The 24,381-nt window shown below is 44.0% G+C and overlaps 1 pseudogene; it reads left to right on the forward strand.

Moving 5' to 3' along the window:
* The first annotated feature begins 3,995 nt into the window (after window positions 1-3,995).
* Window positions 3,996-23,994, forward strand: LOC141147941 (perforin-1-like; annotated as a pseudogene).
* The last annotated feature ends 387 nt before the right edge of the window (window positions 23,995-24,381 follow it).

Consider the following 24,381-nt stretch of genomic DNA (forward strand, 5'->3'; position numbering starts at 1 on the left):
CAGTCCTTCAGTGTCAGTGTGCTCATCACTGAGATCACATCAGAGAACCTCCAGAGGACATCCAGAACCTTCACTCTGGGTAAGTCCTTCTGTCCTCCTATTCACACCTATTAGTGACCATTAGGGATGAGTTTCGGGTTTAGTTCTGCCATGAGTTGAGGTTCAAGGTTTGTTTTCTCGGCAGAGCAATGCTCTAATTCAGCCAATCACATTTCTTGTAACCTAATGCACTGCAAAGGACACAGAACTATGGCTGGTAGGCTCATACGGACCAATAACGGGGGTTCTGTTATGTACCAGCCCCCCACTATAAAAGGGAGCACAGAGCCACCATAGTGTCCTTGTATTGGAAGCTGTTACAGGGAAAGAATAGGCAAAGCTGACAAACTGCATAGGGACAGATTAGGGGCTGTTAGGAAACTGTACTTTAATTCTGATTGCTAGCTCTTTGGGCAACCAACCCCTTTACTGCCCTTTATATCCCATACTATTATAGGCTTTTTGTCATTTATTTTTTATTTTTTATTTTTTGAGGTCAGCGGTTACTATTAGCTGCTGTATCATCCATAGCAATTTTCTTTTAAAATGGTCTTTTGTCTCTGAATGTGGTATTTTTGGTGTTTTATTATTTGATTTTTTAAAAAAAATTGATGTTAGTAGGATCTTTTTTTTTTTAAATTGTTCATTTATGCTGCAAGATTTCCCGTATTAAACAGGCTTTTGTTTCTCGGGTGTCGTTTTGGGGTTTTCATCTCTATTGGGTATTTTTGGATTTTATTGTATGTCATTTTCAAATTTGTATTGTTTTTACACATACCATTACATAAATGATTGCCTGATGATTAGTATTATTGTCATTATTATATCAATGGGGTTGATTTACTAAAACTGGTGCACTCAGAATCTGGTTCTGCTGTGCACGGTAGCCATTTAGCTTGTTCCTGCCACTGACACCAACAATGAGGCATAATTCCTGCCACTGACACCAACAATGGGGCATAATTCCTGCCACCGACACCAACAATGGGGCTTTGATAAACCTTTGATAAACTTGGAAAATTGGCTTTGATAAAAATTGGAAATTGAAAATTGGCTTTGATAAACTTGGAAAAAAGGCTTTGATAAACCTGGAAAATTGGTTAATTTGCAGAGCTGCACCAGATTTTGCACTCTCCAGTTTTATTAAATACCCCCCAGTTTATCATTAATACATCTCTATATTCTCACACATAGACATGACACAAAAGGGTAGACAAACAAGGTATTTCTCATATGGACTTGTGTTTCATATTTTTATAGTGTAAATCCCCCCTTTGTTGTATCTCCAAACTTTCTAAAGAAAGGGCCAGTTTACTGTCCTTCAGACTTTAGACGGACTGGACTGTGACCAGTGGGAGTAAACAATGCCCAATCTTTGGTATTAGGGGGAGAACTTGTTTGTCTCACTGGGTGGAATAGTGCCCTATTTTTGTTGCCAGTGGAAGGAACTATGTCTCATTGTTGGTGTCAGTGGCAAGATTGGTGACCCATTGTTTGTGTCAGTGGCAGGAATTATGCCCAATTGTTGGTGTCAGTGGCAGGAATTATGCCCCATTGTTGGTGTCGGTGTCAGGAATTATGCCCCATTGTTGGCGTCAGCGGCAGGAATTATGCCCCATTGTTGGTGTCGGTGGCGGGAATTATGCCCCATTGTTGGTGTCAATGGCAGGAATTATGCCCTATTGTTGGTGTCAGTGGCAGCAATTATGCCTCATTGTTGGTGTCAGTGGCAGGAATTATGCCCCATTGTTGGTGTCAATGGCAGGAATTATGCCCTATTGTTGGTGTCAGTGGCAGCAATTATGCCTCATTGTTGGTGTCAGTGGCAGGAATTATGCCCCATTGTTGGTGTCAGTGGCAGGAATTATGCCCCATTGTTGGTGTCAGTGGCAGTAATTATGCCCCATTGTTGGTGTCAGTGGCAGGAATTATGCCCCATTGTTGGTGTCAATGGCAGGAATTATGCCCCATTGTTGGTGTCAGTGGCAGGAATTATGCCCCATTGTTGGTGTCAGTGGCAGGAATTATGCCCCATTGTTGGTGTCAATGGCAGGAATTATGCCCCATTGTTGGTGTCAGTGGCAGGAATTATGCCCCATTGTTGGTGTCAGTGGCAGGAATTATGCCCCATTGTTGGTGTCAGTGGCAGGAATTATGCCCAATTGTTGGTGTCGGTGGCAGGAATTATGCCTCATTGTTGGTGTCAGTGGCAGGAATTATGCCCCATTGTTGGTATCGGTGGCAGGAATTATGCCTCATTGTTGGTGTCGGTGGCAGGAATTATGCCCCATTGTTGGTGTCGGTGGCAGGAATTATGCCCCATTGTTGGTGTCGGTGGCAGTAATTATGCCCTATTGTTGGTGTCGGTGGCAGTAATTATGCCCCATTGTTGGTGTCTGTGGCAGGAATTATGCCCCATTGTTGGTTAAGAGATTATTAAGAGATTCCCAGTTATTAAGAGATTTCCAGCATGGAGGTCTGATAAATAAAATAATATTCAAAAATAAAAATCATTGTTGGTACAACAAATGTACCAATCACAACATATTGCAATGTAATAAGCCTCCTTGCTACTGAAAAGTAATAATTACCTAGGACGATTGCACACCAAGGATTGGCAACAACCATATGGTGAGCAGACATAATATTATTTAGAAGGTAAAAAACACCTGGGGGATAATAATAGAACATATTCAAGAGCTTGTTGCATTGAAAAATGAAGAGGACGAAACATGCCAGAAATATCAATTCAAAGCTTTACCCTGTAACAAAATGCCAAAAAGGGCGACTTATATCCATTTATGTGGGAAAGGGCTGATATGAGGTGAAAAAGCCCTTATAGGAGATACAATGTTTAGGGGTATTCCCAAAACCCAGAAGCCATTCTGTTACATTTAATTATTTTACTGAACAAGGCAGTTTTGGTAAGTTCCTCCAGAAATGTTGTAGTTGCCTATATTCCCATGATTCCAAGCTAAACATGCCCCACTTTGCTTTCAGTTCCTGTGAGGAATACATCTCACTGTCCTTTAATATGTCCTTTAATCTCAAATGATTTTCTGTAGTCCATTTAACCCCTACGCGCCTAAGGGTAACACAAATCTAGATGCCTAAGCCCAGTTTTGTGACTTTGGCATGTGTTAGTAAAACCGTACATATCTTCACAACTACTTTGTGCATCCAGGTGGATTATACCACTTTTTTTTTTTTTTTCAGGACACATTGGGCTTTTATTTGGCGGTAAATGGTAATGGATTGTTTTTTTTTATTATTATTTTAAAGTAAATCTGGCCCAAAATAGAAAAAAAATCATTTAATTTAAATTTAGCTGTATATTTCTTGGTACTACCATAACCTACCACGAAAGAACAACCCAAAATAAATTCTTCTGTTCCTGACAATTATAGCGATACCACATATGTGTATCTTAGTTGTTATTTGTACCCGTAGTACAGCCCAGAAACAATAGTGCACATTTTGCTTTTTTATCCTACCTAAAACACACTGACACTAACGGACACTGATATTAATTTAAAAAAAGAATTCTGCCCCCCCCCAAAAAATACTTACCTTTGGCCCTGACCTTGACCCAAACACTAATATTGGCACTGACCTGGATCAAACCTTGAGCCAGGTATTTTTTGTATTTTATTATTATTATTATTATTATTATTATTATTATTATTTAATTCATTTATTTTCCTAACACGTACTTTTTTTTCTGTGCAAGGACAGAGAGAGATACAATCCAATCTGTGTTTGAGTTACTATTGGAAGTACAATGAATGTGCCCTTTATTTTGTATGATATTTTGTATGTTGATTTGTTCGGATGACACAAAAAAAATGCTAAATAATAATGTATAGTAAATCATAAAGAGCATTATCAATAGGGAATCTTAGTTTGGTCTTGTTTTTAACTCTTTTCTGCAGGGTTTAAATTCCACGCAACTGAATATGTGGCTCATCTTGATTTCACTTAGCTTTGCCACTTCTGCCTCCTGCCAAACTCACCCCCCACCCACCTATTCCTGCCGACCTGCCAAGAAACCAGAATGCAATGAACTTGATTTTGTCCCAGGGCACAATCTTCTTGGTCAAGGTTTTGATATTGTGACCATGAAGCAGACCAGGGCTCACCTGCTAAATCTCCAGATGTTTTCTACAGAGGACAAAAACTGCACTGTCTGTCACAACCCATATATGGACATGGCTTGGCAAAAGCTGCCCCTTGCAATGGTGGACTGGAGGCCCCAGACATTGTGCTCTAAAAAGATCAACAGTGAGCTCTCCCAATCTTCTATGTCGCTGGCTGAGGAATCTGCATCTGATGTGAAGAATGACTGGAAAGCTGGTCTAGAGCTCGGCCCTAACGAGGTGACTGCCAACCTGGTAATGGCTGGTTCTCAGTCAGAAGAGGCACAGTTTGGTAAGAGTAAAACCAGCACAGACCGTTACAGCTTCATCAAGCACCATCTGAGTTGTGTCCATTACAGGTACATCTTCAACTGTAATATATTATAGTTAAAAAAACAGAAAAGTCAAAAGTTACTCCATTGACTACTTTGAAAGACCTAGTCACTGGCTGCAAAATTTCTTTGCTTCCAATAAAACAGATTTTGCTAATTTGATCAGTACAGCAATGAGTTACCTAGTCAGTCACTCAACAGTCCCAGTATTACCTATTAAACAGTTTGCCTCTAGAGTACATTTTTTCACTTTTTGCACACATGTAAAAGTCTTAAACTCTCATGCCGCGTGCACACGATTGGAATTTCGGCCAGCAAAAGACCGATGAGAGCTTTTGGTCGGAAAATGCGACTGTGTGTATGCTCCATCGGACTTTTGCCGGCCGAATTCCATCCAGCAAAAGATTGAGAGCAGCTTCTCTATTTTTCAGTCGGAAAAAGTTCCTATCCGAAATCCCGTTCGTCTGTACACATTCCGACGCGCAAAATTCCTACACATTGCTCGGAAACAATTTGACGCATGCTCGGAAGCATCGAACTTCATTTTCTCGGCTTGTCGTAGTGTTGTACATCACCGGGTGCTTGACGGTTGTAAGTTCAGCGAACTTTTGTGTGGCCGTGTGTATGCAAGGCAAGCTTGAGCGGAATCCCGTCGGAAAAACCATCCATGATTTTTCAGACAGAAAACTTGCTCGTGTGTACGCGGCATCAGAACATGATGTATTTTCTGAAAGCAGAGGCCCCATAGAATAAAAACAGATGATAACTACAAATTTTTATGTCACATGATATTTGCGTAATTGTTTATTAAATGCAAATGTTCAGGAAAACTATAATAAAATACATTTTAGTGCAAACACACACAATAGCCATTTTTGGTCAAACAAAAAAAAGATGGTTGTGCCAAGTAAATAGAAACCAAACTTTAAAATGATATGCGCCCGTGATATCGCAAAAAACTACAGTACTTAAAAATCTCTATAGGTGACATTCTAAAAGCCATTACAGCTCATCAGTTTAGAGTTACTCAGGAGCTCTTGTGCTAGAATTTTTGCTCTGACTTTGATGTTCGTGGCGATATGCCACACTTATGGTGCAACTGTGGTTTACATACACGTGCGCACCCTGGTGTGCATTTGCACATGTGTGCGTGATGATTTGGAGTTACTGCAATTGTTTAAAAAAAGTATACATTTGAATTATATATTTTTTAAACTTTTTTGTTTGATTTGATTTATAAATTTTTACTTGAGTGCTATAATAAGGAGTTAAAAAAAAAACCCATGTGATAGCATTGGGCAAGTGACAGGTACTCTTTTTGGAGAAATTAGTGGTCTAATAAACCCCAATGTCTCCCATGCCCTTCACACCATCTAACCCAGCACAGATCGGCTTGGTTAAATGCGTTCCCTGGTTGTACTGATCAGGAAATGGTGGATCTGAACCCGAAAGTGATGAAACCGTTGTGGCTTCCAGTTTCTTTGTTTACATGTGATATCGAGACATCCATATCCTCGGTCTCACACGGCTCTCCACCCTGAAGCTGGCGGTTGTGGTCCCCAGCTCTCGGTAAGAGCGGGAGAGCTCAGGAACCACAGAGGATGGGGGTGCCGCCGCAGGTGGGCGGCACCGCCCCACCTGCTCTGTGAAAATGATTGCCGGCTATACAGCTGCTGTATCACTTTCACTTTGAAGCCGGGAGCTGGCTGAAGAAAACCTGCACAAGCTGATGGCTGCTACTACTAAGCCATTAGATTGTGATTAAAGTGGACGTATGTACTAAGTCCAAAGAACTACTTAAAGCAGATATATATACACATATAGATATATATATATATATATATATATATTAAAGCAGATATATATACAGATATTTGGAATAATCCAAAATGCCATCTCCATAAAAAGCATACTCCTGATATAATTGTTAAAATGATAGGAAAAATTAGTTCATGGTTTTTATTTTTGAAAATCTTTCTAAATGTGTCCCTTTACCAGCTTCCGGCTTTCAAACCTCATTCTACCGATGAGCAAAGATCTAAAACAGGCCTTGGAGTCTCTGCCACCGACTTATGATGCCACCACTAAAGTTCAATACAGACAACTAATTAGCATCTAAGGCACTCATTATATCAACCAAGCAGATGTAGGAGGCCAAGTGGTGGAGGTCAATGCCATCAAGACCTGTCAAGTCACCATAGATGACATACCAATGGAGGAGCTGAAGGATTGTCTTAACATTGAGGCCTCGGTTTCTGTCACTGGAAAAAGTGAAGCAAATGCCACAGCTCGAGCCTGTGAGGAACTAAAACAAAAATCCAACAGGAGAGAGAGTATCCATCAAACGTTCAATGAGAAGAGTTGGGAGGTGAGTTGTACAACAGGAATAAGTTGGTTGGAGATAGATAGATAGATAGATAGACAGACAGACAGACAGACAGATATTTCAATTTACAAAAATCCAAAGTGAGCAAGCGAACAGAAGAAAAAATCTAAATCAAATCAATATTTGATGTGACTACCCTTAGGCTGTAAACCAACATTGGAGCAGCTGGGCACTCTGAGTTTCCTCTTTTACATAAAAGCCCACCGCTTTCACCTGGCAGCTCAGAGTGAAGCTTTGGTTGGTAGTGGGGGGGGGGGGCTCAGGTCAACTTTCCTATTGGGACCCACAAGCTTAAAGCTACACCTCTGGGGCTACCCTGAGCTACCCCCGCTGAATTTAACTTGTTCTTTCAAAAACAGTACAGAGGCCACCAGTCATCCAAGCAACAGTCCATTCACCTTGCCTCTGGGCTTCCCTGGAGGGTAAAGACACCAAAATTTACAATGAACAGGCTCTGATGCCAATGTGCAAGTGATAATAAATAAACTAGTCTGTGCCATGGACAGCTTGACCATGTAAAAGTTGCCTTAACCACTTATGGACCAGGCCTTTTCTGGCAGTTTTTGTTTATACAGACAGTAAGTAAAAATCTGTATTTATTGCTAGAAAATGACTTGGAACCCCCAAACATTTATATTTTTTTAGCAGGGACCCTAGAGAATAAATTGGTGATCATTGTAATTTTGTATGTCACACAGTACTTGCACAGCGTTTTTTCCAATGCGATTTGTTTGGGGAAAAAAACACTTTAATTTCTTATGCAAAAAAAAAACCACAATATAATAAAAGGAAATAGTAGGTATTCTGGACGACCACCCCATCTTATACAGTGGGGCAAAAAAGTATTTAGTCAGCCACCAATTGTGCAAGTTCTCCCACTTAAAAAGATGAGAGAGACCTGTAATTGTCATCATAGGTATACCTCAACTATGAGAGACAAAATGTGGAAACAAATCCAGACAATCACATTGTTTGATTTTTGAAAGAATTTATTTGCAAATGATGGTGGAAAATAAAAGTTTTTGGTCACCTACAAACAAGCAAGATTTCTGGCTCTCACAGACCTGTATCTTCTTCTTTAAGAGGCTTCTCTGTCCTCCACTCATTACCTGTATTAATGGCACCTGTTTGAACTTGTTTTCAGTATAAAAGGCACCTGTCCACAACCTCAAACAGTCACACTCCAAACTCCACTATGGTGAAGACCAAAGAGCTGTCGAAGGACACCAGAAACAAAATTGTAGACCTGCACCAGGCTGGGAAGACTGAATCTGCAATAGGCAAGCAGCTTGGTGTGAAGAAATCAACTGTGGGAGCAATAATTAGAAAATGGAAGACATACAAGACCACTGATAATCTTCCTCGATCTGGGGCTCCACGCAAGATCTCACCCCGTGGGGTCAAAATGATCACAAGAATGGTGAGCAAAAATCCCAATGACCTGCAGAGAGCTTGGACCAACGTAACAAAGGCTACCATCAGTAACACACTACGCCACCAGGGACTCAGATCCTGCAGTACCAGATTTGTCCCCCTGCTTAAGCTAGTACATATAAGGGCCCGTCTGAGGTTTGCTAGAGAGCATTTGGATGATCCAGAAGAGGATTGGGAGAATGTCATATGGTCAGATGAAACCAAAGTAGAACTGTTTGGTAGAAACACAACTCGTTGTGTTTGGAGGAGAGAGAATGCTGAGTTGCAACCAAAGAACACCATACCTACTGTGAAGCATGGGGGTGGCAACATCTTGCTTTGGGGCTGTTTCTCTGCAAAGGGAACAGGACGACTGATCCGTGTACATGAAAGAATGAATGGGGCCATGTATCATGAGATTTTGAATGCAAGCCTTTTCCCATCAGCAAGGGCATTGAAGATGAAACGTGGCTGGGTCTTTCAGCATGACAATGATCCCAAACACACCGCACAGGCAACGAAGGAGAGGCTTCGTAAGAAGCATTTCAAGGTCCTGGAGTGGCCTAGCCAGTCTCCAGATCTCAACCCCATAGAAAACCTTTTGGAGGGAGTTGAAAGTCCGTGTTGCTCAGCGACAGCCCCAAAACATCACTGCTCTAGAGGAGATCTGCATGGAGGAATGGGCCAACATACCAGCAACAGTGTGTGACAACAACAACAACAACAACAAAGGTTTGGTCTGGTTGATTATGCAGCACCCCTAGGTTAGACACCTCATCCCAATGTAGGTAGAAACAACAAAAAGGGGTAAGGGGATTTTTGCGGTGCCAAATGCAAAGAGAAAGGATTTGCTTCCATCAGTTAAAATAGAAAAGAGTTTTATTACATGACATAGTTAAAAAAAAAAGCAAATTTAGAGCAATTTAAAATTACAGGTGTTTGGTGGTCATAAGATAAAGAAATAAATCACAATTCACAATGGAGACACACTAGCCCGACATGTTTCGCTGTTAGCTTCCTCAGGGGATGTGCAAGGCTTAATTGAAACCACTAGACAGATAAGATATAGAGAAGTTATAGCATACATATAAATCATACAGTCAAATTTAACATACAAGAAATTGAGTAGAGTGTGAGCTTGGTTGCCAAAAAAAAAGGGGACATGGGTATAAACACTTACCCAAACAAATGCTAGCACCCACAAACCACCAGGCTGGGCCCCAGACAAGCAACCCAAATGACCCGATCCAAGAGAATCAGTCAGGTGTGACCATAGAGGGCAGATAGGGCGATTCTGGGGGGACAGTGAAGGTTCGTAAGGTTAGGATTGATTTTAGTAACTTAATGAGTTCAAAAATGGTAAAAAAGTGGGGACAATCATCTCTCAGATTAAATATTTACACAAAAAGATATTTGTCTAGTAATCCATGAAGGAGACACACTAGGCAGGGTCTATAGTGGGGCTCTGGAGATTAGGCTGCAGGAAGCAGACTAGAAAAATAAATGAGGAAAATCTCTATAAGATTATGCTTAGGATCTAGAGAGAAAATAGACGAAAATAAGAAATAATGGAGGCAGGCAAAGAAGGTTGTCCAGAAAGGAAACAGCAGGAGAAAGATAGAAACTAGGGGAGCATTGAAATACACGGAGGGGAAATCTCCAATGAGTTCCCCTACATTAAGGGGAGGGAGCGTCAGTAATACGGAGAGATATACATGAGTAAAAAAGGCAATAAATAATTGAATAATTAAAGAAAGGATGGAAGCAAGAACTAAGGAAAGGACTTTCAATTTTATATGGCCCAGTCGGGCTAAGTAGTGACTTACCAGTCTAGACAATCGCCACTAGGTAGAAGGGTCTCCCTCCGGCTCTGGCTGAACTGACAGCCAGATAAGCCGGTTTAAATCTACCCTCCGGCGAGCCAGCGGGTGACGTCATCGGCTCGTGGTGGATGAGAAGACGCCTGTGCGCATGCGCACAGGCGGCCTACACCCTCAAACTACACTCCCCAGGAGGCTGCACGGGGAGGGAGGGGCCAGGTACGTCCAAGGGGAGGACGTATGTGGAGAGACTCCAGCCTTGCCGCAGCGTTCCGGGATGTGCAGAGATGGCAAAGAGGGAATAAGATCTGAGGTGGCAGAAGCCGCCTTGGGATCAATTGGGTCCCCCTGCGCTGCCAGGCGTATGAGTGGGCCTGCTACATGGTGGATAAGGCAAGCCCTGGGCGTCCATATGGCCCACCAAAGACCATTCCCCAGGACCGGAATGAATGGGAAAGAGAGTCAGTGACCAACAATGATGGGCCGGGGAAAGATTTGGGATAAAGGTGGGACAGGGATAGCAGAGCAGGACCACAAAACCGCTCCAGCTAGCCAAGTGTTTATAGAGGCAACCAAGCTCATTTACAGAAGTGTACACATAAAGAATAAAAATTAATGGCTCAAGTCATCAATCAAAAAAGTAAAAACAATTACAAAACAATGAGTATAATACTCATATAAAGTCCCACCCTCTTTTTGTCTTTTCCAAATGAATAGGGATGGAGGTAAATCTCAGTTATTGCCTCATATAAAGTCCCAACCCCAAATTCTTTTTTCATAATACACAAACTTATGAATCAACAAAATATATAACAAGATCAGGTTATAAATGCAGGTAAGGACACTAGCTTAGGGGAAGGGGGATTAAAAAATATTTTTGGGGAGGGGGCAGAATAGGGGAGGAGAGGGGAGGGGGGGAGGGGGGAAGGGGAAAGAGTAGGTCTCCAAGCATGGAGTGCAACCTAGTGGGGGATGGCCCAGTAATTGACATTCATTGGGACTAGGGATGAGCTTCGTGTTCGAGTCGAACCCATGTTCTACTCGAACATCGTCTGTTCGCCCGAATTGCAAACGATATGGGCCATTCGCGCCAAATTCGTGTGGCGCGTCATGGCCCATAATTCACTGCGGCATCGCAGTGCATTGCTGGCTGATGATTGGCCAAGCATGCACTATGACCCGCATGCTTGGCCAATCACAGCGCCGTCTGAACAGAGAGCCATAATTGGCCAAAGCCAAGGAGGCTTTGGCCAATTATGGCTCAGGGGATTTAGTACACGCCCCACACTATATAAGGCCGCCTGCACGGCGGCCCTGTGTAGTGTGTGTTCCGGTGTTCATTGAGAGAGAGAGAGAGAGACAGACAGACAGACAGTGACATTTGATTTGAGTTAGATAGATTAGGCAGAACAGTCAGTCAGTTAGCTGCACTTACAGTGTATTGTGTATATATATGCATCCCAGGTGTTGCATATATATATATATACACTGTATTCAGTTTAGCTAGATCCGTTCCTGTTATCTTCCTACTGACAGGCAGGCTTGTCTTGTTACAGTATTTACAGCTAATTGAAGAAAATTACTGGTGTTCTTTTGATCCTATTAGTACAACAGTCAGGCAGCTAGACTATTTACAGTTAGTGCAGTGCGTCCTGCTCACAGTGTTCAGCTAGATCTGTTCCTGTTATCTTCTTACTGACAGGCAGGCTTGTCTTGTTACAGTATATACAGCTACCTGAAGAAAATTGCTGGTGTTCTTTTGATCCTATTAGTACCACAGTCAGGCAGCTAGACTATTTACAGTTAGTGCAGTGTGTCCTGCTCACAGTGTTCAGCTAAACCTACAAGTTAGTGTGGTGCGTCCTGCTCACAGTGTTCAGCTAAACCTACAAGTTAGTGGGGTGCGTCCTGCTCACAGTGTTCAGCTAAACCTACAAGTTAGTGTGGTGCGTCCACCTCACAGTGTTCAGCTAAAAATACAAGTTAGTGGGGTGCGTCCTGCTCACAGTGTTCAGCTAAACCTACAAGTTAGTGGGGTGCGTCCTGCTCACAGTGTTCAGCTAAACCTACAAGTTAGTGCAGTGCGTCCTGCTCACAGTGTTCAGCTAAACCTACAAGTTAGTGGGGTGCGTCCTGCTCACAGTGTTCAGCTAAACCTACAAGTTAGTGGGGTGCATCCTGCTCACAGTGTTCAGCTAAACCTACAAGTTAGTGTGGTGCGTCCACCTCACAGTGTTCAGCTAAACCTACAAGTTAGTGGGGTGCGTCCTGCTCACAGTGTTCAGCTAGATCCGTTCCTGTTATCTTCTTACTGACAGGCAGGCTTGTCTTGTTACAGTATATACAGCTACCTGAAGAAAATTACTGGTGTTCTTTTGATCCTATTAGTACCACAGTCAGGCAGCTAGACTATTTACAGTTAGTGCAGTGCGTCCTGCTCACAGTGTTCAGCTAAACCTACAAGCTAGTGAAGTGCATCCTGCTCACAGTGTTTAGCTAAACCTACAAGTTAGTGTGGTGCGTCCACCTCACAGTGTTCAGCTAAACCTACAAGTTAGTGGGGTGCGTCCTGCTCAAGGTGTTCAGCTAGATCCGTTCCTGTTGTCTTCTTACTGACAGGCAGGCTTGTCTTGTTACAGTATATACAGCTACCTGAAGAAAATTACTGGTGTTCTTTTGATCCTATTAGTACCACAGTCAGGCAGCTAGAGTATTTACAGTTAGTGCAGTGCGTCCTGCTCACAGTGTTCAGCTAAACCTACAAGTTAGTGGGGTGCGTCCTGCTCACAGTGTTCAGCTAAACCTACAAGTTAGTGGGGTGCGTCCTGCTCCCAGTGTTCAGCTAAACCTACAAGTTAGTGTGGTGCGTCCACCTCATAGTGTTCAGCTAAACCTACAAGTTAGTGGGGTGCGTCCTGCTCACAGTATTCAGCTAAACCTACAAGTTAGTGGGGTGCGTCCACCTCACAGTGTTCAGCTAAACCTATAAGTTAGTGGGGTGCGTCCTGTTCACAGTGTTCAGCTAAACCTACAAGTTAGTGGGGTGCGTCCTGCTCACAGTGTTCAGCTAAACCTACAAGTTAGTGTGGTGCGTCCACCTCACAGTGTTCAGCTAAACCTACAAGTTAGTGCAGTGCGTCCACCTCACAGTGTTCAGCTAAACCTACAAGTTACAAGGAAAAAATCTTGCGAGCCACAATAATCCAGTACCTTAGTAGAGAAACAACTGAATAAATACCCGGCTGCAAACGCAGATCATGTATTCATGACCGTGCGGTGAAATGTAAACAAAGAATGCGTTGCACCTGGGAATATACAGAAATTGGTCTTAGATCCATATTTTCTGTAAACTGCACTTTCCTTTATTTTTATTCACATGATACCACTAAGGTGTATAAACATTAAGATATATTCCCAGGCGCAACGCATTCTTTGTTTACAAACCTACAAGTTAGCGGGGTGCGTCCACCTCACAGTGTTCAGCTAAACCTACAAGTTAGTGGGGTGCGTCCTGCTCACAGTGTTCAGCTAAACCTACAAGTTAGTGGGGTGCGTCCACCTCACAGTGTTCAGCTAAACCTACAAGTTAGTGGGGTGCGTCCACCTCACAGTGTTCAGCTAAACCTACAAGTTAGTGGGGTGCGTCCTGCTCACAGTGTTCAGCTAGATCCGTTCCTGTTATCTTCTTACTGACAGGCAGGCATGTCTTGTTACAGTATCTACAGCTACCTGAAGAAAATTGCTAGTGTTCTTTTGATTCTATTAGTACCACAGTCAGGCAGCTAGACTATTTACAGTTAGTGCAGTGCGTCCTGCTCACAGTGTTCAGCTATACCTACAAGTTAGTGGGGTGCGTCCACCTCACAGTGTTCAGCTAAAGCTACCTGTAGAAGGTTGGTGGTGTTCTCATACTACAGGCAGGCAGTTGATTTTGCTAGCTGCAGTATCAGTACATATATATATATATATATATATATATATATATATATATCCCAGCTTAGTGCAGCTACAGGCCATTAGTATGTCTGGAAGGCCAAGAAGGAGAGGCAGACAGTCACAAGCCAATAAGAGAGGGCAAGCAGGCTCTGTGTCTAGTGCTGGTCGTGGAGACAGTGTGTCCTCATCAGCACGTGGCCGTGGGACACGCTTGGCCTTTTTTTCGGCAGCTGGCCGTGTTGAGCCGCAACATGCGGAAGAGTTGGTCGAGTGGATGACCAAGCCGTCCTCATCCTCCTCATCCTCTCTCACCCATGCCCAGGGTACTTTGTCTGGCAAAGCAGCGGCCTCTTCCCTCGGCTCAATGTCATCAGTGACTCCTTCCCTAGCCCCACCATGTCCTCCTGAGGAGTCCCTCGAACTGTTTGACCACAGTGTTGGGTACATGCTCCAGGAGGATGCCCAACGTTTGGAAGGCTCTAATGATGATACTGAGCTTGATGAAGGCAGTAACATGAGCACGGACAGAGGGGGTGCCCAAGAAGGACAGCAATCTGGCAGTCATGCTCCCCCTGCTGCAGCATACTGCCAGGTTTGCTCCAGTGATGAGGAGGGAGGGGATGATGAGGTCACTGACTCAATGTGGGTGCCTGATAGGAGAGAGGAGGAGGAGGCGGCACATCACCAACGAGGCAGGATGCCCTCCAGGGGCCAGCTTAAGGGCAGCACATTGACTGCATCACACCCCAAAGCTCCACATGTGCAGGGCGCTGCAGTCTCTGCGCGTTATTCAAAAAGTTCTTTGGTGTGGGCCTTTTTTGAGACGAGTGCATCAGATCGCACCGCTGCTATTTGCAACATATGTCTCAAGCGTATCTCGCGTGGCCAAAACATCTCCCGCTTGGGTACCACATGCTTGACCAGACATATGTTGACCTGCCATGCAGTTCGTTGGCAAGCGTATCTAAAAGACCCACACTAAAGAACAAAGAGGACCTCTCCTTGCTCCTCATCAGCTGAGATCTCCAACCCCACTATACCTTCAGTCCTCTCTGAGACCTGCACTGAGAGGAATGAAGGTGTAGAATTAAGTGTGTCACAGCCAAGTACTTGTGGGCAATCTGCTTTCGGTACACCGAAGTCAGATTGTACCAGGCAAATTTCCCTGCCCCAGCTGCTGCACCGCCGAAAGAAGTTTGCTCCCAGCCATCCACATGCCCAGCGGTTGAATGCTGGCTTGGCAAAATTGCTAGCACTTCAACTGCTGCCTTTTCAGTTGGTAGACTCTGCCCCCTTCCGTGAGTTTGTGGAATGTGCGGTTCCTCAGTGGCAGGTACCCAAACGCCACTTTTTCTCACAGAAGGCGATTCTGGCTCTCTACCGGCATGTGGAAGGCAATGTCCATGCCTCGCTGGACAGGGCGGTCAGCGGTAAGGTGCATATTACCGCTGACTCATGGTCCAGTAGGCATGGACAGGGACATTACCTAAGTTTCACGGCGCATTGGGTGACTCTTCTGGCAGCTGGGAAGGATGCAGGACAAGGTGCAGTAGTGTTGGAGGTTGTTCCGCCACCACGCCTCCAAAATGCTAATGATTGTGACACACCTCTCTCCTCCACCCCCTCCTCTTCTTCTTCCTCCATGGCCTCTTCCTGTGCTTTGTCCTCGGAACCAGCGGTGCTCCGTAGCCATTCAAGGGGCTACGCAAGTACGCAGGCCAAAAGATGCCATGCGGTGCTTGAGCTGGTGTCCTTGGGGGACAGGAGCCACACTGGGGCAGAGGTTCTGTCAGCTCTGCAGGGGCAGTTTCAGAGGTGGTTGATGCCACACCAACTTAAGGCAGGAATGGTGGTTTGCGACAATGGCACCAACCTCCTCTCTGCCCTCCGACAGGGACAAATGACCCATGTGCCCTGTTTGGCTCACGTCCTTAACTTGGTGGTGCAGTGGTTCTTGGTCGATAACACCTTGGCAGTAAGCCCGAAAAATGATTGTACAGTACAGTAGGTGACCGCGATATTGTGTCAATCTCGCCGCATTTCTCGGCAAGATTTGACACCTGTGAGCCCCGTCGCGGGAGCCAGCGCCGAGATGGCTCACTCATCAGGAAAGGAAAACTTTTTTTCCTTTCGCGATGAGCGACAGGCAGTGCTGACAGATGTCTGGTATGAATCCTGAGGGGGGAACGCCGCGCCAAATTTTAAATAAAAAAAGGCGTGGGTTCCCCCCCAGGGGTATACCAGGCCCTTAGGTCTGGTATGGATTGTAAGGGGAACCCCCTATGATGAAAAATCGGCTTGGGGTTCCCCCAAAATCCATACCAGACCCTTATCCGAGCACGCAGCCCAGCTGGCCAGGAAAGGGGGTGGGGACAAGCGACCCCCCCACCCCAAAGCACCTTGTCCCCATGTTGATGAGGACAAGGGCCTCTTCCCGACAACCCTGGCCGTTGGTTGTCGGGGTCTGCGGGCAGGGGGCTTATCGGAATCTGGGAGCCCCCCTTTAATAAGGGGGCCCCCAGATCCCGGCCCCCCACCCTATGTGAATGAGTATGGGGTACATGGTACCCCTACCCATTCACCTAGGGAAAAAGTGTCAATAAAAAAAAACACAGTACACAGATTTTAAGAGTAATTTATTAGGCAGCTCTGGGGTCTTCTTCCGACTTTGGGGGGTCTCCTTTCGACTTATCCCGGTGTTCGGCCTCTTCTCCCGGTGTTTCGTCTCTTCTCCCGGGCCCCTCCACTATCTTCTTCCAGCTCTTTTGCCAGTGAGGGGCCCGGTCTGCTGCCGCTGTCTTGTCGCCCCCGACAACCAATGGCCAGGGTTGTCGGGAAGAGGCCCTTGTCCTCATCAACACGTGGACAAGGTGCTTTGGGGTGGGGGGGGCCGCAGGGCGTCCCCCTCCCCCAAGGCACTCACCCCCCATGTTGAGGGCATGCGGCCTGGTATGGCTCAGGAGGGGGGGCGCTCGCTCGTCCCCACCCCCTTTCCTGGCCGGCCGGGCTGCGTGCTCGGGTAAGGGTCTGGTATGGATTTCGGGGGGGACCCCACGGCGTAGGGGGTTCCCCTTACAATCCATACCAGACCTAAGGGCCTGGTATCCCCCTGGGGGGGGCCCACACCATTTTTTTACTTAAAATTTGGCGCGGCGTTCCCCCCTCAGGGGGAATGCACAGTACCCTGTTGCCAAGAACCAGCGTGATGGTATCGCGCTGGAAACACAATCTCGCGGTCAGGTACTGTATTGTGCATCAAAGTTATTAATCACTGTTTTAGAAATGGGGCGATACCAACTACGGTTCTTGAGAATTTTTTGGCACATAGTTACATATTGGGGAATGTTCATAACGACCAGATTTCCGCCCTTGTCAGAGGGCTTGATTATTATGTCAGAGTTCGCTTGCAGAGACTTGACAGCATCAATTTGTTCTAAAGTTAAAAAAAATATTAAAAGCCAGCAGCTACAAATACTGCAGCTGCTGACTTTTAATACATGGCCACTTACCTGTCCCAGGGTCCAGCGATGTCGGCAGGCGACGCCGAGAACCCGCTCGGTTCTCTGCAGCTGCCGCCGCCATCCTAGGTGAGGGAATCAGGAAGTGAAGCATTGCAGCTTCACTTCCCGGTTCCCTACTGCGCATGCGCGAGTCGCGCTGCGCGTCCCAAGTGGTCCCTGCTCTCTCCTGGGAGCTGTGTGTTCCCAGGAGACAGTGCGGTGGGGACGGGAAGAGGCGTAGACTCCCATGGGAGTCTATGCCGGAGGTATCTGCACCCCCCTCCCCCCTGAAAGGTGCCAAATGTGACACCGGAGGGGGGGAGGGTTCCGAAAAGTGGAAGTTCCATTTTTGTGTGGAACTCCGCTTTAAGTTGGGGATCTTGGTAGTAGAGGTTTGTGTGTGACAACCTTGTGAAGACTTACAGAAAAGTTTGACCTCTATCATTGCCAACAAAGGATATATAACAAAGTATTGAGATGAACTTTTGATATTGACCAAATACTTATTTTCCACCATAATTTGCAAAGAAATTCTTTCAAAAATCAGACAATGTGATTGTCTGGATTTGTTTCCACATTTTGTCTCTCATAGTTGAGTTATACCTATTATGACAATTACAGGCCTCTCTAATCTTTTTAAGTGGGAGAACTTGCACAATTGGTGGCTGACTAAATACTTTTTTGCCCCACTGTAGGTACTCCAATAGGGCCAACAGATATCTGGAGACACTGAATGAATGAGACACGAGAGGCAGGTTGTGCATTCACAAGATGTCTGCTTTATTGTAGCTTGTGTCTGACGTGGAGATTTCTCTATACGCTATGCACAATCCATGTCTCCTGCGCTACTAAGCGCCCTTTCAGCCTTTTGGTATAATGCATCTCATTAAACCCGTGTCTCCCACATTTCCCCAAGTAAACAGACATAGTCACCATCCTCACGTACTTAGCGCGATCGCTCGACAACCTGCCCTTACAAGCACAGGCACAGGCCCCAACAGCCAATCGCTTTCTCCATGCAAAATGACTACACAGGAAATGACAACACTAAAGGGGAGGGCATCCACAGGAGTGGGAGGGAGAAGTGCACGTCTCATCCACTTGAGGCATGTAGACTGCCCTCCGCCCAGCCACATGCATGCACATCTACCATCTTGGTCAGCATGGAGCCCACTCAATACTTCTCAGAGTAACCAATATCTAGTAAGATCATTCTACTTGTTCTTACAGGCTTGAGAAGATCTGCGGGGACATTGCTACTGCTGTTGTCAATATACGGAACAAGTATACTGACAAGGCAGATATCAATGTCCTCTTATAAAAGCAGATATGTATCCAAAAGGGATAGCATAGCCACAAGCGAGATATAATATGTTTCTCTCGTTATGCGGACTTCGCTTCTCTAATGTGCATAGACATTTAAAGGCAAGAAGTCCAGCGCATTGCGCTTGATACTTACAAACCGGCAAATGCCCACACACACACACACAGAGAACACGTCTCCAAGCCCATAAGAAGGTTTTCATATTGACGGTTTCACTGCTGGTCCTGATTCAACCCAAGTGCACTCTGCTAGAGCGCTCCTCGATTAAATCCGACACAGGGAGACAGATGACATTCTATAAAACACACATCCTAGAATAAAATGTCCTCATGAGTCCATATAATAAAATTTCCACAACATGTCTAAGATTTTATTCAGTTACAAAACAAAGAAAGACGTGATTTATAAGAAGGCACACGTGTCCTTCTGCTTATTTTATTTAATGTTGCATATTGTGCAAAGTATCATATTTTACACATTAAAATGGAAAAAATGAGGAAGAAAAGGTAACAATTTCAGGAATCGGCTGACCACAGCCAACCAGACTTCCCGCCTATGTGCCCACAGTTTTATAACAAGACAAGATACTGCAAAACAATATATATTTACTTAGTAAAGGAAAATTATAACTTTAACCACTTCAGCCCAGGAAGATTAGGCTGCTCAATGACCAGAGCACTTTTTACAATTTGGCACTGCTCTGCTTTAACTGGTAATTGCGTGGTCATGAAATTTTGTACCCAAAATAAATTTGCTTCCTTTTTCCCACAAATAGAGCTTTTTTTTGATGGTATTTGATTGCCTCTACAATTTTTTTAATTCTTTGCAATATACACGGAAAAAAAAATTATATTTTCTAATTTTTATAATAAGAAAAATCCAATAAACTCAATTTTAGTCATACATTTAGGCCATTGTATTCAGTCACATGTCTTTGGTAAAAATGTCAATAAGCGTATATTGGTTTGCGCAAAAGTTATAGTGTCTACAAACTATGGAACACTTTCTGGAATTTACGCAGCTTTTAGTTTATGACTGCCTATCTCCTTTCTTGAGGTGCTAAAATGACAGGGCAGTACAACCCCCCCCCCCCCAAATGACCCTTTTTTGGAAAGTAGACACCCCAAGGAATTTGCTGAGAGACTTGTTGAGCCCATTGAATATTTTTTTTTAATATTTTTTTTTGTCAGTGATTGAAAAATGACAAAAAAAAAATTACACAAAGTTGTCACTAAATGATATATTGCTCACACATGGCATGGTTATATATGGAATTACACCCCAAAATGTATTCTGCTGCTTCTCCTGAGTATGGAAATACCATGTGTGAGACTTTTTGGGAGCCTAGCCGCGTACAGGACCCTGAAAACCAAGTAACCCCTTCAGGATTTCTAAGGGCGTAAATTTTTGATTTCACTCTTCACTAACTATCACAATTTCGAAGGTCATAAAATGCCAAGATAGCACAAACCCACCCAAATGACCCCATTTTGTAAAGTAGACACCCCCAAAACTATTTGCTGAGAGGTATGTTGAGTCCATGGAATATTTTATATTTTGCCATAAGTTGCGGGAAAATTACAATTATTATTATTTTTATTTTTTTTGCACAAAGTTGTCACTAAATGATATATTGCTCAAACACGCCATGGGCATATGTGGAATTACACCCCAAAATACATTCTGCTGCTTCTCCTGAGTACGGGGATACCACGTGTGAGACTTTTTGGGAGCCTAGCCATGCACGGGGCCCCGAAAACCAAGCACCGCCTTCAGGCTTTCTAAGGGCATAAAAAGGTGATTACTCCTCACTACCTATCACAGTAACTAAGGTCCTGAAAAGTCCAGATAGCACAAAACCCCCCAAAATGACCCAATTTTGGAAAGTAGACACCCCAAGGTATTTGCTAAGAGACATGGTTAGTATTTTGCAGCTATTATTTGTTTTTGAAAATGAAGAAAGAAAAGAAAAATGTGTTTTGCTTTTTTCCAATTTTCAAAACTTTGTGACAAAAAGCAAGATCTACAAAATACTCAGCATGCCTCTCAGCAAATATCTTGGGGTGTCTACTTTCCAAAATGGGATCATTTGGGGGGGGGGGGGGGGTTGTGCTATCTGGGCATTTCATGGCCTCCAAAACTGTGATAGGCAGTGAGAAAGTGAAATCATCATTTTACGCCCTTAGAAAGTCTGAAGGCGGTGCTTGGTACACGGATAGGCTCCCAAAAAGTCTCACATATGTGGTATCCCCGTACTCGGGAGAAGCAACAGAATGTATTTTTGGGTGTAATTTCACATATGCCCATGGCATATTTGCGCAATGTATCATTTAGTGACGACTTTGTGCAAAAAAAAAAATGTTATTTTCCCACATTTTGTGGCAAAATATAAAATATTCCATGGACTCAACATGCCTCTCAGCAAATAGATTGGGATGTTTACTTTCCAAAATGGGGTCATTTGTGGGGGGGGGGGGGTTGAACTGTCCTGGCATTTTATGCAGAACATTTAGAAGCTTATGTCACACACTCTTCTAACCACTTGAAGACAAAGCCCTTTCTGACACTTTTTTGTTTACATAAAAAAATATTTTTTTTGCAAGAAAATTACTTTGAACCCCCAAACATTATATATTTTTTAAAGCAAAGGCCCTACAGATTAAAATGGTGGGCATTGCAAATTTTTTTTTTTCACACAGTATTATTGCGCAGCGATTTTTCAAACGCAATTTGTTTGGAAAAAACACACTTTTTTAATTTTAATACACTAAAACACATTATATTGCCCAAATGTTTGATGCAATAAAAAAGATGATCTTATGCTGAGTACATGGATGCCAAACACGACACGCTTTAAAATTGCACACAAACGTGCAGTGGCGACAAACTACATACATTTTTAAAAGCCTTTATAGGTTACCACTTTAGATTTACAGAGGAGGTCTACTGCTAAAATTACTGCCCTTGATCTGACCTTCGCTGTGATACCTCACATGAATGGTGCAATTGCTGTTTACATATGACACCAGACCGACGCTTGCGTTCGCCTTTGCGCATAAGCACGGGGGGACAGGGGTTCCTTTTTTTTTTATTTTTTTATTATTATTTGTTTTGCTTTTTTATTTTTAAACTGTTCCTTTCTTATTTATTTATTTATTTTTTTAATAATTTTTATTGTTATCTCAGGGAATGTAAATATCCCCTATGATAGCAATTGTTAGCGACAGGTACTCCTTCTTCTCTTTTTTATTTTTATTTTTTTTTTTTGAAAAAATTGGGGTCTATTAGACCCTAGATCTTACCTCTGCCCTCAAAGCATCTGAGCATACCAAGATCGGTGTGATAAAATGCTTTCCCAATGTCGCTGTTTATATCTGGCGAAACCTAAGTCATGAAATGCTCATAGCATCCAGTTTCTTAGGCCATAGAGATGATTGGAGCCATTCTGGTCTCTGATCAGCTCTATGGTCAGCTAGCGGAACCACCGGCTGCATTCTCGGGTTCCCTGTTGGGACAGGAGAGCCCGAGAAAACCATGGGAGACGGCGGGGGGGCATTCCCTACCACTGCTTGTAAAAAAGCCGCTAGGATTGCTTTTACATGAAAGTCGGCAGCTGGCTGAAAAGAATGCTACCAAGATAATACCTAAACCCGCAGGCATCATTCTGGTATAACCACTCAAAGTCCAGCAACATACCAGTACGTTGCTGGTCCTTGGGCATACATTGTAATGTTCTTTTTTCCATGCAGCCTGTGGGCTTAACGAAAAAAAAAGATTGGTGGGTATGCCCACCATTAGAATATTACCCTTCATCCAACCACTTCTAATGATGGGCATACAGTACTTGACCGCGAGATTGTGTTTCCAGCGCGATCCCTTTGCGCTGGTTCCCGGCGACAGGGTACTGTGCATCTCACGCTGGCTCGCTCATCGGAAAAGGAAAACTTTTTTTTTCCTTTCGCGATGATGAGCGACAGGCAGTGCTGACAGCTGTTTGGTATGAATCATGAGGGGGAACGCCGCGCCAAATTTTGAATAAAAAAACGGCGTGGGTTTCCACCCCAGGGGCATACCAGGCCCTTAGGTCCTTAAATTTTAATACTCTTTTTTTGTTTCTCCCCTCGAGTTTCCTCTGGATGTGATCGACCAGAGTGGTTGCCCGGCATGGAAAGCCGCCCAGACATAGTATCTGGCCGGCGTTATGAGAGGCCAGCTGGGCGATCCGACATCTCCGCCCACAACCTCCATCTTACTACTCCGGCGGACATGCGCAGTGCGCCGGTGTGGTACATCGTGTCGGTGGGCCAGGTGTGTGTGACGCCGCACCAACGTGGCCACGTTGGCGCGTGCGCGGTAGGGGCGCGCCGCGCACCCTCAGTTCAGGGGGCAGCGTTCAGGTCTCCTTAGCAACGAACCCCAACACTCAGCTGAGCGCAATTAGTTGCGCCAGCTGATGAGAGTTCACTCTACATAAATACCAGACCCACTCATTCCCAGCTCAAGCGTGGTATATGCTGGATGCTGGGATGCGTGACTGGTCTACTACATATTCGTTTTAAAAAGGTACTTCTTATTTCTATACTGGCTATTTTCTAATATACTCGTTCATCATACAATCTTTTGTCAGTCCTCCTTTTAAATTTCAAATATTACTGACATTTATAACTACAATCAAATCATATTTGATGCTTAAATACCACACGCAGACTGACCGTCACAGCTGCTGACTTAACAGGACACACAGTATTTACCTATACTGGTCATCTTTATGCCTGCAGAAACAGAGAGTGATCTGTTCATATTGCAACTACTGACAGTTGTAACTACAACCTAACTATATCTGATACCTAAATGCTATACACAAACTGACTGTCATAGCTACCAGTCTAACAAGACACATAGTATTTATTTATACTGGCTATCTTTATGCCTATAGAAACAGAGTGGTATGCCCACACTGCAATAATAATTATAGAATAACACAGACGGTACTAAAGATTATATTGTCTATTACTTAAAATATATTATCACTTTTTACTCTCAACTATTTTCGGCAATATAACATTTTACTATTTTATATATTGTTTTGCTTTCAGTTATCAATCTGACTGACAGGCAACGTCTATTATACTCGTCTCAGTCTCCATTTTATACACAGTATTTATATACTATTCCTTATTTGTATTTTTTGTTTTATACTTCACATTTATAATTTTGAGTTTTATTGCTAACCTTTCCTACACCAACTAAAGACCTCCCATTCTCTTAGACTCATTTCAAATCCTTCTTTACTCGTAGGGATTCCTTTTTTTGCCTCAGTATACCACTCTGGCCAATGCGCATCTGTGGAAGGCGGGGGGAGGAGAGCAAAATATTCCTTGAATAAGGTTACCATTAAGTGACACTACCCTGTGACAATTCTGGCGTTAAAGGGACAGCAACCCCACCAGCACCAATGCCCAATGCTATCTTAACTTGAAGTTTTTAAAGCAACT

The sequence above is a fragment of the Aquarana catesbeiana genome, linkage group LG06, assembly GCF_042186555.1.
Source record: "Aquarana catesbeiana isolate 2022-GZ linkage group LG06, ASM4218655v1, whole genome shotgun sequence".
Classification (NCBI taxonomy): Eukaryota; Metazoa; Chordata; class Amphibia; order Anura; family Ranidae; genus Aquarana; species Aquarana catesbeiana.